The sequence below is a fragment of the Arachis stenosperma genome, chromosome 6 (assembly GCF_014773155.1).
Source record: "Arachis stenosperma cultivar V10309 chromosome 6, arast.V10309.gnm1.PFL2, whole genome shotgun sequence".
NCBI lineage: Eukaryota > Viridiplantae > Streptophyta > Magnoliopsida > Fabales > Fabaceae > Arachis > Arachis stenosperma.
The window spans coordinates 97,047,240-97,060,639 of NC_080382.1; the positions used below are offsets into that span (position 1 = coordinate 97,047,240).

The 13,400-nt window shown below is 41.5% G+C and overlaps 1 non-coding gene across 1 annotated transcript; it reads left to right on the forward strand.

Annotated features, from left to right (window-relative positions):
* Nucleotides 1–12,102: 12,102 nt before the first annotated feature.
* LOC130938182 (small nucleolar RNA R71) lies at nucleotides 12,103–12,206 on the forward strand. The gene has a single exon (XR_009069357.1). It is a non-coding gene; the product is annotated as a small nucleolar RNA R71 (small nucleolar RNA).
* The last annotated feature ends 1,194 nt before the right edge of the window (nucleotides 12,207–13,400 follow it).

A 13,400-nucleotide genomic window follows, 5' to 3' on the forward strand; every position in this document is an offset into this window, starting at 1 on the left:
CCTGACACAAAGTCCATTGCAATACTTTCCCACTTCCATTGTGGAATCTCTAAAGGTTGCAACATCCCAGAAGGTCTTTGATGTTCAATCTTTACCTTTTGACAAGTTAAGCACTTGGAAACATATTCCGCCACATCATTCTTCATACCCGGCCACCAAAACATCGCCTTTAAATCATGGTACATCTTAGTACTTCCCGGGTGAATGGAGAATCCGCTTTTGTGTGCCTCCTTTAAGATATCATGCCTCAAAGTGCCAACATCCGGCACAATGATCCTACCCTTGAATCTCCATAACCCATCTTTTTCTTCCGACACTCTCCACTGTTTTCTTTGCTCAATAGCTGGTAACACCTTCCATAATGCTTCATCATTTTGATGAGCCTTTAGGAGCTCGGAATTAAAGTCACTTGAGATTTCTAATCGGCTCAAACACAATGTTCCGGATACTTCTCGAGCACCAATTTTTAGACTCTCGAATCCCTTGAGCAACTTTTCCTCTTGAAGCATCATCCAAGCCGCATATAACGACTTCCGACATAACGCATCCGCCACTACGTTCGCCTTTCCCGGATGGTAATGCAACTCAAAGTCGTAGTCCTTCAACAATTCCATCCACCTTCTCTGCCTCATATTAAGCTCTTTCTGATTAGAGAGATACTTCAAGCTCTTATGATCAGAGAAAACTTGGAACTTAACCCCATAGAGATAATGCCTCCACACCTTCAAGGCAAACACAACCGCAGCGAGTTCCAAATCGTGCGTAGGGTAACTAACTTCATGAGGTCTCAACTGTCGTGAGGCATACGCCACCACATTATGATGCTGCATCAGCATGCACCCTAAACCCTTTAATGGGGATCACAGTACACCTCAAATGGCTCATTCGGCTCAGGTAACACTAACACAGGTGCAGTGGTCAACTTTTTCTTCAATGTCTGAAAGCTCTCCTCGCACTCGGGAGTCCAAACAAACGGAGTGTCTTTGCGGGTTAACTTTGTCATTGGCAAAGCTATCTGTGTAAAGCCCTTGATAACCCTTCGGTAATAGCCAGCTAAGCCCAGAAAACTCCTTATCTCCGTTACGGTGGTTGGTTGCTTCCAATCCATCACAGCCTCCACCTTAGTTGGATTTACGACTATTCCCTTCTTACTCACCACGTGACCCAAAAACTTCACCTCACTCTTCCAAAACTCACACTTAGACAGTTTTGCATAGAGTTTCTTCTCCTTTAGAATCTGCAACACGGTCCTCAAGTGTTCCGCATGCTCTTCTTCAGTCTTGGAATAAATTAGTATGTCATCAATGAAGACAACAACAAATTTATCTAGAAACGGACGGAAAACTCTATTCATGTAATCCATGAATACCGCAGGAGTGTTCGTCGACCCAAAGGACATTACAGTGTACTCATAATGACCATATCGAGTCCTGAAAGCGGTCTTAGGGATATCCTCACCCCTCACCCTTATCTGGTGATAACCGGATCGCAAATCGATCTTGGAGAAAACTCCAGCTCCTTGCAACTGATCCATGAGATCATCAATTCTCGGCAGTGGGTACTTATTTTTTATTGTAACCTTGTTCAACTGCCTGTAATCCACACAGAGCCACATACTCCCATCTTTCTTCTTTACTAGTAGCACTGGAGCACCCCATGGAGAGACACTTGGTCGGATAAAATTTTTACCCAACAAATCCTCTAACTGAGACTTCAGCTCGTTCATATCTAACGGTGACATCCTATAAGGGGCGCTTGAGATTGGTTCCGCCCTGGGCACCAACTCAATAGCAAACTCAACCTCTCGGTTAGGTGGAAACTCATCAATATCATCGGGAAACACTTCCGGAAACTCACACACAACCGGAATCTGCTCCAACCTTTGATCATCACCTGAAACACCCGCGGTTAACAACAGGATACCCTGACATTCGATTCCAGAACAGTTCACCATCATCGAATTCAAATAATAATTATTTACCACAACCGGCCCTTTTGTATCTTCCGGCATAAAGTACACCGACTTTGTAGAACAATCAAGCAGGACATGGTTCTTAGATAACCAGTCCAGTCCCAAGATAAGATCAAGACCGATCATCGGCAAGCAGACTAAATTATGAATATAATCACGCTGCTTGAACCTAAAGGAAACTTCTGGGCATCCTAGCCTAGTTACCATAGCCTCATGGGTAGCATTATACACTTTTAGATCATAATCTAAGGTTACAATCTTCAAGCCTAACTCATGGGCTTTCTCAAATGCAATGAATGAATGCGATCCTCCCGAATCAAATAAAGCATTTAAAGTTTGACCAGCTATTTCACAGTTACCTCGAATGAGTGTCTTAGATCCCTCAGCACCTATAGCTGAAGTGGTGAACACCCGACCAGTTTGTTGTGCTTTCCCAGCACCTTGTTTTTGCCTCTCCGGATAACTTGCGGCTTTATGCCCCACCTTTCCACAATTGTAGTACAAACCCCATCCGGCCTTACATGGTGCTCCCGGATGGTGACTTCCACACCTAATACAAGCTTGATCATTCTGAGGTTGCTTCCCAAACTTCTTCCCTTGGAAGTTGTTGTTGTTGGGCCTCCTGAAAGAGCTTCCCCTCTTGAAAGACGGACCTCTAGGTGCAAAGCTCTTCCCTCGGTTCTGTGGGAATGAACCTTTGTGACTCCCTTTCTCAGTGGTTGCCCTTTTCACACACTCTTCAGCAACCCTACACTTGTTCACTAATTCGGAGAAAGTCCTAATCTCCATTGGTCCCATCGAACTGAAGATATCACTCCGGAGTCCTCCTTCATACTTAACACACTTCCATTCCTCATATTCCACCGGAGTCCCTTGGCACATACGAGAGAACCTGAACAGCTCCTCAAACTTGTCAGTAAACTCTGATATGGACATAGTACCCTGCTTCAGCTGTAACAATTCAAGTTCCTTAGCCGTCCTAGCAGAAGTCAGAAAGTACTTCTTATAGAACTCTTCTTGAAAAATATTCCAGGTGATATAATCATCACCCTGCTGCAGAAGACATCGGATACCTTGCCACCAATGGGACGCTTCACCTGTGAGCATATAGGTAGCAAACTCGACACGCTGCCCTTCAGGTACCACCTGTGCTTGCAGTGCTCGCTCTATAGCCTGAAACCATGTATCAGCCTCAGTCGGGCTAGTAGTTCCCTTGAACTTAGGCGGATTAACCTTCAAAAAGTTTGCTAGTGTCATCGGGCCCTGAACTCCACCTCCATCATTACCATGGTTGTTCATCTGTTGACCAAGAGCTTCAGCAGTGGCTTGCATAGCAGCAGCCATGTTCTCCAACGCAGCCATAAAGTTCACCGGGTCATTAGGGTTATTCTCCAGTGCACGAGCATTCGTACGACCTCTCGCACTACCTCTACCGCGTCCACGAGGCGCCATCTGGTTCCTATACACACCAAACAATCGATATTAAGTTGATCAGTCTCAATATCGGAAGTCTAGTGCTTCAAAGTCCCAAATGCATGCTCATGAATGTTTATGCCAATTATATCAAGTAGATATACTAATAGCACATAACGCACACACAGAGAATGCACAGAAGCATAGTCAGTCCATCCCTCAGGCTCTACAGGAACGAACTGCTCTGATACCATAATGTAACACCCTACCATACAGAATCTTATGCTTAAGTCATAATTCAGAGATGGCAAGGTATTACGACCTCTAAAATAAAAATTTAGTACGTATAGTAGTATGAATGATTGATTATAACTAGGAGCCTTTGTAGAAAAAAGGGTAAACAAAGGAGTGTCAAAAACAGGAATATCAGGACTCAAGATCCGGCTGCGAAGATAACCGGTCCAAGCATAGCAATATATACATATGATAAAATAAGGAAAACCCCAAAGGCAACCCAAAAGGACACAAATACCGAAACCTATTCTCCAAAATCTCCCATAAGAGGAGTCATCACAGTTTGTATTATTTAATGGAGATAAAAGTATCTAAGCAAAATATATAAACCAAAACATAGTCCCGAGAACAAAGGATCTTCGCAAATCTAGAAGTCTCCAGCATGCCTCAACGGGAAACCTCACGTCCTGCATCTGAAAACCACAAAATCTGCATGGGTGAGAACCAGAGGTCCCCAGCATGGTAACAGCTTCCACATATATAATACATAATAATAGAGGAAAGCCAAAGGCAATCCTAGTACTTCCTCCAGATAATATCAAAGCTTATAAACAAGCTAAACCATATAAGGGCATCTGACTAAAGATTCTTCAGTCTAACTAATACTTCCCTTTCCAATTCCTTCAAACCTCCCAACCACCAGCAGGATATAATATAGCAAACACAGTTATATCAAACAAGAAATATACAAATAGGAACAATTAAGGCAGTTAGACAATTAGCAAATAGTATGCAGTCAAGTAGGCAATCTCAAACAATTCACATAGTATGCATATGATGAATGCCTGTCCCTAGTGGCTGATGATATCATCTTGTCGGTTATAGAGTGGTGCACGAAATTGTGATCACTACACAACTTTGCACAACTAACCAGCAAGTGCACTGGGTCGTCCAAGTAATAAACCTTACGCGAGTAAGGGTCGATCCCACGGAGATTGTTGGTATGAAGCAAGCTATGGTCACCTTGTAAATCTTAGTCAGGCAGACTCAAATGGGTATAGTGATATACGAATAAAGCATAAAGATAAAGATAGAGGTACTTATGTAATTCATTGGTAGGAACTTCAGATAAGCGTATGAAGATGCCTTCCCTTCCGTCTCTCTGCTTTCCTACTGTCTTCATCCAATCCTTCTTACTCCTTTCCATGGCAAGCTCATGTAGGGTTTCACCGTTGTCAGTAGCTACCTCCCATCCTCTCAGTGAAAATGTTCCTATGCTCTGTCACAGCATATGGCTAATCAGCTGTCGGTTCTCGGTCAGGCCGGAATAGAATCCAGTGATTCTTTTGCGTCTGTCACTAACGCCCCGCCTGCTAGGAGTTTGAAGCACGTCACAGTCATTCAATCATTGAATCCTACTCAGAATACCACAGACAAGGTTAGACCTTCCGGATTCTCTTGAATGCCGCCATCAGTTCTCGCCTATACCACGAAGATTCCGGTTAAAGAATCCAAGAGATAAACACTAGAGCCTTGTTTGCTTGTAGAACAGAAGTGGTTGTCAGTCACTTTGTTCATAAGTGAGAATGATGATGAGTGTCACGGATCATCACATTCATCAAGTTGAAGAACAAGTGATATCTTGGACAAAGAACAAGCGGAATTGAATAGAAGAACAATAGTAATTGCATTAATACTCGAGGTACAGCAGAGCTCCACACCTTAATCTATGGTGTGTAGAAACTCCACCGTTAAAAATACATAAGAACAAGGTCTAGGCATGGCCGAATGGCCAGCCTCCCAAAGAGGGTTGGTGGACGAAATTGTGATCACTTGTTATTTGTTTATAAAGGATGTATACTCTTATGGCACTGTTTATTTTCTTCACAACTCCGTTCAACTAACCAGCAAGTGTACTGGGTCGTCCAAGTAATAACCTTACGTGAGTAAGGGTCGAATCCACAGAGATTGTTGGTATGAAGCAGGCTATGGTCACCTTGTAGATCTCAGTCAGGCGGATTTAAACATGATATTTAATTAGATTCCAATAAAATAGAAAATAAATAATAAAAAGGAAAGAAATACTTATGTAGATTCATTGGTAGGAATTTCAGATAAGCGGAATGGAGATGCTGTAGAGCTCTCGGGCGCCTGCTCTCCTATTCCTTCTACTCAATCCTTCTTACTCCTTTCCATGGCAAGCTTTGTATAGGGGTTCACCATCAGCTGTGGCTACTTTCAATCCTCTCGGGGAAATATCCTATGCGGCTGTCACTCGCACAGCTAACCAGTCTGGAGGCATCACCCATGGCTGATGGCTACATCCCATCCTCGCAGTGAAAGCTAATGCTCACGCACTCTGTCACAGTACGGCCAATCACCGGTTGGTTCCCTCCCCTACTGGAATAGAGTCCCTCTTTTGCGTCTGTCACCAACGCCCAGCAGGTTACAAGTTTGAAGCACGTCACAGTCATTCATTACCGGAATCCTACTCGGAATACCACAGACAAGGTGAGACTTTCCGGATTCCCAGGATCCTACTCGGAACACCACAGACAAGGTTGGACTTTCCGGATCCTCATAAATGCCGCCATCCATCTAGCTTATACCACGAAGATTCTGTTGGTGAATCTAAGAGATACACATTCAAGCTTCTTTGCATGTAGAACGGAAGTGGTTGTCAATCACGCGCGTTCATAAGTGAGAATAATAATGAGGGTTATCTAACTCATCACATTCATCATGTTCTTGAGTACGAATGAATATCTTGGAATAAGAATAAGAGAGATTTGAATAAAAGAAGATAGAATTTCATTAATACTTGAGGTACAGCAGAGCTCCACACCCTTAATCTATGGTGTGCAGAAACTCCACCGTTGAAAATACATAAGCAAAAGAGGTTCAGGCATGGCAGAATGGCCAGCCCTCTCCATGATCAAGTGACCGAATGAATAAAGAGTTTAAAGTGGTCAAAAGATGTCTAATACAATAGATAAGTGTCCTATATATACTAGACTAGCTACTAGGGTTTACATGAGTAAGTAATTGATGCATGAATTCACTTCCGGGGCCCATTTGGTGTGTGCTTGGGCTGAGCTTGAGCAATCCACGAGCTAAGGCATTTCTTGGCGTTGAACTTTGAGTTATGACGTGTTTTGGGCGTTCAACTCCGGATCATGACGTTTTTCTGGCGTTTAACTCCAGACAGCAGCATGAACTTGGCGTTTAACGCCAAGTTACGTCGTCAATCTTCGAATAAAGCATGGACTATTATATATTGCTGGAAAGCCCTGGATGTCTACTTTCCAACGCCGTTGAGAGCGTGCCAATTGGAGTTCTGTAGCTCCAGAAAATCCATTTCGAGTGCAGGGAGGTCAGATTCCAACAGCATTAGCAGTCCTTTTGTCAGCCTTCTTCAGAGTTTTGCTCAAATCCCTCAATTTCAGTCAGAATTTACCTGAAATCACAGAAAAACACACAAACTCATAGTAAAGTCCAGAAATGTGAATTTAACATAAAAACTAAGGAAAACATCCCTAAAAGTAGCTTAAACTTACTAAAAACTATGTAAAAACTATGCCAAAAAGCGTATAAATTATCCGCTCATCACAACACCAAACTTAAATTGTTGCTTGTCCCCAAGCAACTGAAAATCAAATAGGATAAAAAGAAGAGAATATACTATAAAGTCCAAAATATCAATGAATATTAATTTAATTAGATGAGCGGGACTTGTAGCTTTTTGCTTCTGAACAGTTTTGGCATCTCACTTCTTCCTTTGTAGTTTAGAGGTATTGGCGTCTCTCTTGGAACTTAGAATTTGGGATAGTGTTATTGACTTTCCTAGTTGAGCATGTTGATTCTTGAACACAGCTACTTATGAGTCTTGGCTGTGGCCCTAAGCACTTTGTCTTCCAGTATTACCACCGGATACACAAATGCCACAGACACATAACTGGGTGGACCTTTTCAGATTGTGACTTAGCTTTGCTAAAGTCCCCAATTAGTGGTGTCCAGAACTCTTAGGCACACTCTTTTGCTTTGGATCACGACTTTAACCACTCAGTCTCAAGCTTTTCACTTGGACCTTCATGACACAAGCACATGGTTAGGGACAGCTTGATTTAGCCGCTTAGGCCTGGATTTAATTTCCTTGGGCCCTCCTATCCATTAATGCTCAAAGCCTTGGATCCTTGCTTTAAAATTTTCGCCATTTTTTTTTTCACTGCTTTTTCTTGCTTCAAGAATCAATTTCATGGTGTTTTTCAGATCATCAATAACATTTCTCTTTGTTCCTCATTCTTTCAAGAACCAACAATTTTAACACTCATAAACAACAAGATCCAAAGACATATGCACTGTTCATTCATTCATTCAGAAAACAAAAAGCATTGTCACCACATCAATATAATCAAACTAAATTCAATAATAATTTCGAAAATTATGTACTTCTTGTTCTTTTGAATTAAAACATTTTTCTTTTTAAGAGAGGTGAAGGACTAATGGAATTTATTCATAGCTTTAAGGCATGGTTACATACTAATGATCATGAAATAAAGACACAAAACATAGATAAACACAATAATTAAAAACCGAAAACAGAAAGAAATAAAGAACAAGGAATGAATCCACCTTTAGTGGCGTCTTCTTCTTGAAGGACCAATGATGTTCTTCAACTCTTCTATGTCCCTTCCTTGCCTTTGTTGCTCCTCCCTCATTGCTCTTTTGATCTTCTCTTATTTCTTGGAGAATGATGGAGTGTTCATGATGTTCCACCCTTAGTTGTTCAACATTATGGCTCAAATCTTCTAAGGAGGTATTAAGTTGCTCCCAATAGTTGTTGGGAGGAAAGTGCATTCCTTGAGGCATTTGTTGATGATGAACTTCCTCATGTTCTCCTTGAGGCCCGTGAGGAACTTCCCTTGTTTGCTCCATCTTTTTCTTGGTGATGGGCTTGTCTTCTTCAATGGAGACATCTCCTTCTATGATAACTCCAGCTGAGTAACATAGATGGCATATAAGGTGGGGGAAGGCTAGCCGTGCCATGTATGAAGGCTTGTCAGCTATTTTGTAGAGTTCATTGGAGATGACTTCATGAACTTCCACCTCCTCTCCAATCATGATGCTATGAACCATGATGGCCCGATCCACAGTAACTTCAGATCGGTTGCTTGTAGGGATGATGGATCTTTGGATGAACTCCAACCATCCTCTAGCTACAGGCTTGAGGTCCAGTCTTCTTAGTTGGACTGGCTTGCCTTTGGAGTCTACTCTCCATTGGGCGCCTTCCACACATATGTCCATAAGGACTTGGTCCAACCTTTGGTTAAAGTTGACCCTTCTTGTGTAGGGGCGTTCATCACCTTGCATCATGGGTAAGTGAAACGCCAACCTCACATTTTCCGAACTAAAATCTAAGTATTTCCCCCTAACCATTGTGAGATAATTCTTTGGGCTTGGGTTCATACTTTGGTCATGGTTCCTAGTGATCCATGCATTGGCATAGAACTCTTGAACCATCAATAATCCGACTTGTTACATTGGGTTGGTTATGACTTCCCACCCTCTTCTTTGAATTTCATGTCGGATTTCCGGATACTCATTCTTTTTGAGCTTGAAAGGGACCTCAGGGATCACCTTCTTCTTTGCCACAACATCATAGAAGTGGTCTTGGTGGCTTTTGGAGATGAATCTTTCCATCTCCCATGACTCGGAAGTGGAAGCTTTTGCCTTCCCTTTTCCTTTTCTTGAAGGAACTCCGGTCTTGGGTGCCATTGATGGTGAATGAAAAATGAAAAGCTTAGGCTTTTTACCACACCAAACTTAAAATTTGCTCGTCCTCGAGCAAAAAAGAAAAAAAGAGTAGAAGAAGAAGAAGAAGAAAATATGGTAGAGAGGGAGAAGAGAGGATTCGGCTATGTAGGAGAATGTGGGGTTTGTGTTGTGTGAAAATGTAAAAGAAAAGAAGGGTATTTATAGGGAGAGGGGGAGGTATAGGTTCGGCCATTTTGGGTGGGAAAGGGTGGGAAAGGGATTTTGAATTTTATGAAGGTAGGTGGGGTTTATGGGGAAGAGGGGGTTGATGTGAATGGTGAATGGGGTAATTGGGAAGAGGAATTGAGGTGATTGATGAGGAAGATGTTGGGAATTGTGACATGGGGAATCACATCACAAAAACTAGGATTGGGAAGTAAGGTGGGAATATGTTAGGTGGGGATCCTGTGGGGTCCACAGATCCTGAAGTGGGGATCCTGTGGGGTCCACAGATCCTGAGGTGAAAACAAATACCATTCCTTCACCATATAGGCATGTAACATGCCTTCATGCATCATTCTGGCGTTCAAATGCCCATTGATGCACGTTCTGGGCGTTAAACGCCCATGTGATGCTTGTTTCTGGCGTTGAACGCCAGTTTCAAGCTTGTTTCTGGCGTTCAGCGCCAGATTGTCCTCTGTGTGCGCATCCTGGCGTTAAACGCCAGAATGTAGCCTGTTTTGGGCGTTCAGCGCCAGAATGGTGCTCTGTTCTGGCGTTGAACGCCGGCCAGATGCACCTTTTGGGCGTTGAACGCCAGCCTGTGCGTCCTCCAGGGTGAAAAATTTTTTTCTTCTGTTTTTGACTCTGTTTTTAATTTTTTTTTTTTCGTGACTCCTCATGATCATGTACCTAATTAAACACAAAAATAACAAAGAAACAAAATAAAATAAAATTAGATAAATAAAATTGGGTTGCCTCCCAACAAGCACTTCTTTAATGTCAATAGCTTGATAGTGGCTCTCATGGAGCCACAAGGTGATCAGGTCAACTTAAGTGTGGTATTCCCAACACCAAACTTAGAGTTTGGATATGGGGTTTGGACACCAAACTTAGAGTTTGGTTGTGGCTTCTCAACACCAAACTTAGAGTTTGACTGTGTGGGCTCTTCTTGACTCTGAACTGAGAGAAGTTCTTTATGCTTACTCTCTTTTGTCACAGAGGGATGGCCATGTGCCTGAAACACAAGGTAATCCCCATTCAATTGAAGGACTAACTCACCTCTGTTGACATCTATCACAGCTCCTGCTGTGGCTAGGGAAGGTCTTCCTAGGATGATGCATTCATCATCTTCCTTCCTAGTGTCAAGGATTATGAAATCAGTGGGGATGTAAAGGCCTTCAACCCTTACTAGCACGTCCTCCACTATTCCATAAGCTTGTCTTATGGACTTATCTGCCAATTGTAATGAGAACAAGGCAGGTTGTACCTCAATGATTCCCAGCTTCTCCATCACAGAGAGTGGCATAAGATTTATCCCTGACCTAAGATCACATAGAGCTTTTTCAAAGCTCATGGTGCCAATGGTGCAAGGTATTAAGAACTTGCCAGGATCTTGTTTCTTTTGAGGTAGAGTTCTTTGAATCCAAGTATCTAGTTCACTAATGAGCAAGGGAGGTTCACTTTCCCAAGTCTCATTACCAAACAGCTTGGCATTCAGCTTCATGATAGCTCCTAAATATTGAGCAACTTGCTCTCCAGTCACATCTTCATTCTCTTCAGAAGATGAATATTCTTCAGAGCTCATGAATGGCAGAAGGAGATTTAAAGGAATCTCTATGGTCTCTAGATGAGCCTCAGATTCTTCAGGATCCTTAATAGGAAACTCCTTCTTGCTTGAGGGACGTCTCAGGAGGTCTTCCTCACTGGGATTTTCGTCCTCCTCCTCCTTGGTGCATTTGGCCACTTTGATTAAATCAATGGCCTTGCACTCTCCTTTTGGATTTTCTTCTGTATTACTTGGGAGAGTACTGGGAGGAGTGTCAATGACTTTCTTACTCAGCTGGCCCACTTGTGCCTCCAGATTTCTAATGGAAGATCTGGTTTCATTCATGAAACTGAAAGTGGCCTTTGACAGATCAGAGACTATATTGGCTAAATTGGAATTATTTTGTTTAGAATTCTCTGTCTGTTGCTGAGAAGATGATGGATATGGCTTACTATTATTCAGCCTTGTGCGTCCACCATTGTTAAAACCTTGTTGAGGTTTTTGTTGATCCTTCCATGAGAAATTTGGATGATTTCTCCATGATGAGTTATAGGTGTTTCCATAAGGTTCACCCATATAATTAACCTCTGCCATGGCAGGGTTCTCAGGATCATAAGCTTCTTCAGAAGCTGCCTCTCTAGTACTGTTGGATGCATGTTGCAAGCCATTCAGATTTTGAGAGATCATGTTGACCTGTTGAGTCAACACTTTGTTCTGAGCCAATATAGCATTCAGAGCATCAATTTCAAGAACTCCTTTCTTCTGAGGTACCCCATTGTTCACGGAATTCCTCTCAGAGGTGTACATAAACTGGTTGTTTGCAACCATGTCAATGAGTTCTTGAGCCTCTTCAGGCGTTTTCGTCAGGTGAATAGATCCACCTGCAGAATGGTCCAATGACATTTTCGAAAATTCAGAGAGACCATAATAGAATATATCTAATATGGTCCATTCTGAGAACATGTCAGATGGACATCTCTTGGTCAACTGCTTGTATCTTTCCCAAGCTTCATAGAGGGATTCACCATCTTTTTGTTTGAAGGTTTGAACATCCACTCTCAGCTTGCTCAGCTTTTGAGGAGGAAAGAACTTATCTAAGAATGCAGTGACAAGCTTATCCCATGAGTCCAGGCTATCCTTGGGTTGTGAATCCAACCATACTCTAGCTCTGTCTCTTACAGCAAAAGGGAAAAGCATGAGTCTGTAGACTTCAGGATCAACCCCATTCGTCTTTACAGTCTCACAGATCTGCAAGAACTCAGTTAAAAACTGGTAAGGATCTTCAGATGGAAGTCCATAAAACTTGCAGTTTTGTTGCATTAAAGCAACTAGTTGAGGCTTAAGCTCAAAGTTATTGGCTCCAATGGCAGGAATGGAGATGCTTCTTCCATCAAATTTGGACGTTGGTTTTGTGAAGTCACCAAGCATTCTCCTTGCATTATTATTATTATTTTCTTCTGCCATCTCTTTCTCTTGTTCGAAATTTTCTAAAAGGTTGCTTCTGGATTGTTGTATTTTAGCTTCTCTTAATTTTCTCTTCAGAGTCCTTTCAGGTTCTGGATCAATTTCAACAAGAGTGCCTTTATCCCTGTTCCTGCTCATATGAGAGAGAAGAAAACAAGAAAAGAAAGGAAGCCTCTATGTCACAGTATAGAGATTCCTTTATGTTAGTAGAAGAAGAAAGGGGTAGAAGAAGAGGGGGAGACAAAGAATGTAATGTAATGGAAGAAACACAACTGTGAGGATGGCAGAGATGTGAGATGAGATATTAGGATATGAATGAATAATTAGAATAAGATGGGGGAGGGATAATTTTCGAAAATTAGAAGAGGGAAAAGTAGTTAGGTGGTTTTGAAAAAGGATAAGAAACAAACAAAAAGTTAGTTAGTTGATTGAAAAAGATTTGAAATCAAAATTTTAAGAAGATAAGAAGATAAGAAGTTAGATAAGATATTTTAAAATTAAATTTTGAAAAAGATAAAATTTTGAAAAGGATAAGATAAAAAGATAAGATAAAAATTTTAAAAAAAAGATATTTTAAAAAAGATTTAATTTTTAAAAAGACTTAACTAACAAGAAACTACAAGATAAGATTCTAGAATTTAAAGATTGAACCTTTCTTAACAAGAAAGTAACAAACTTCAAATTTTTGAATCAATCACATTAATTATTAGCTAAATTTCGAAAATTAGATGTAAAGATAAGGAAAAGATTTTGAAAATAATTTGAAAAAGATTTTTTTGAAATTTTCGAGAATTA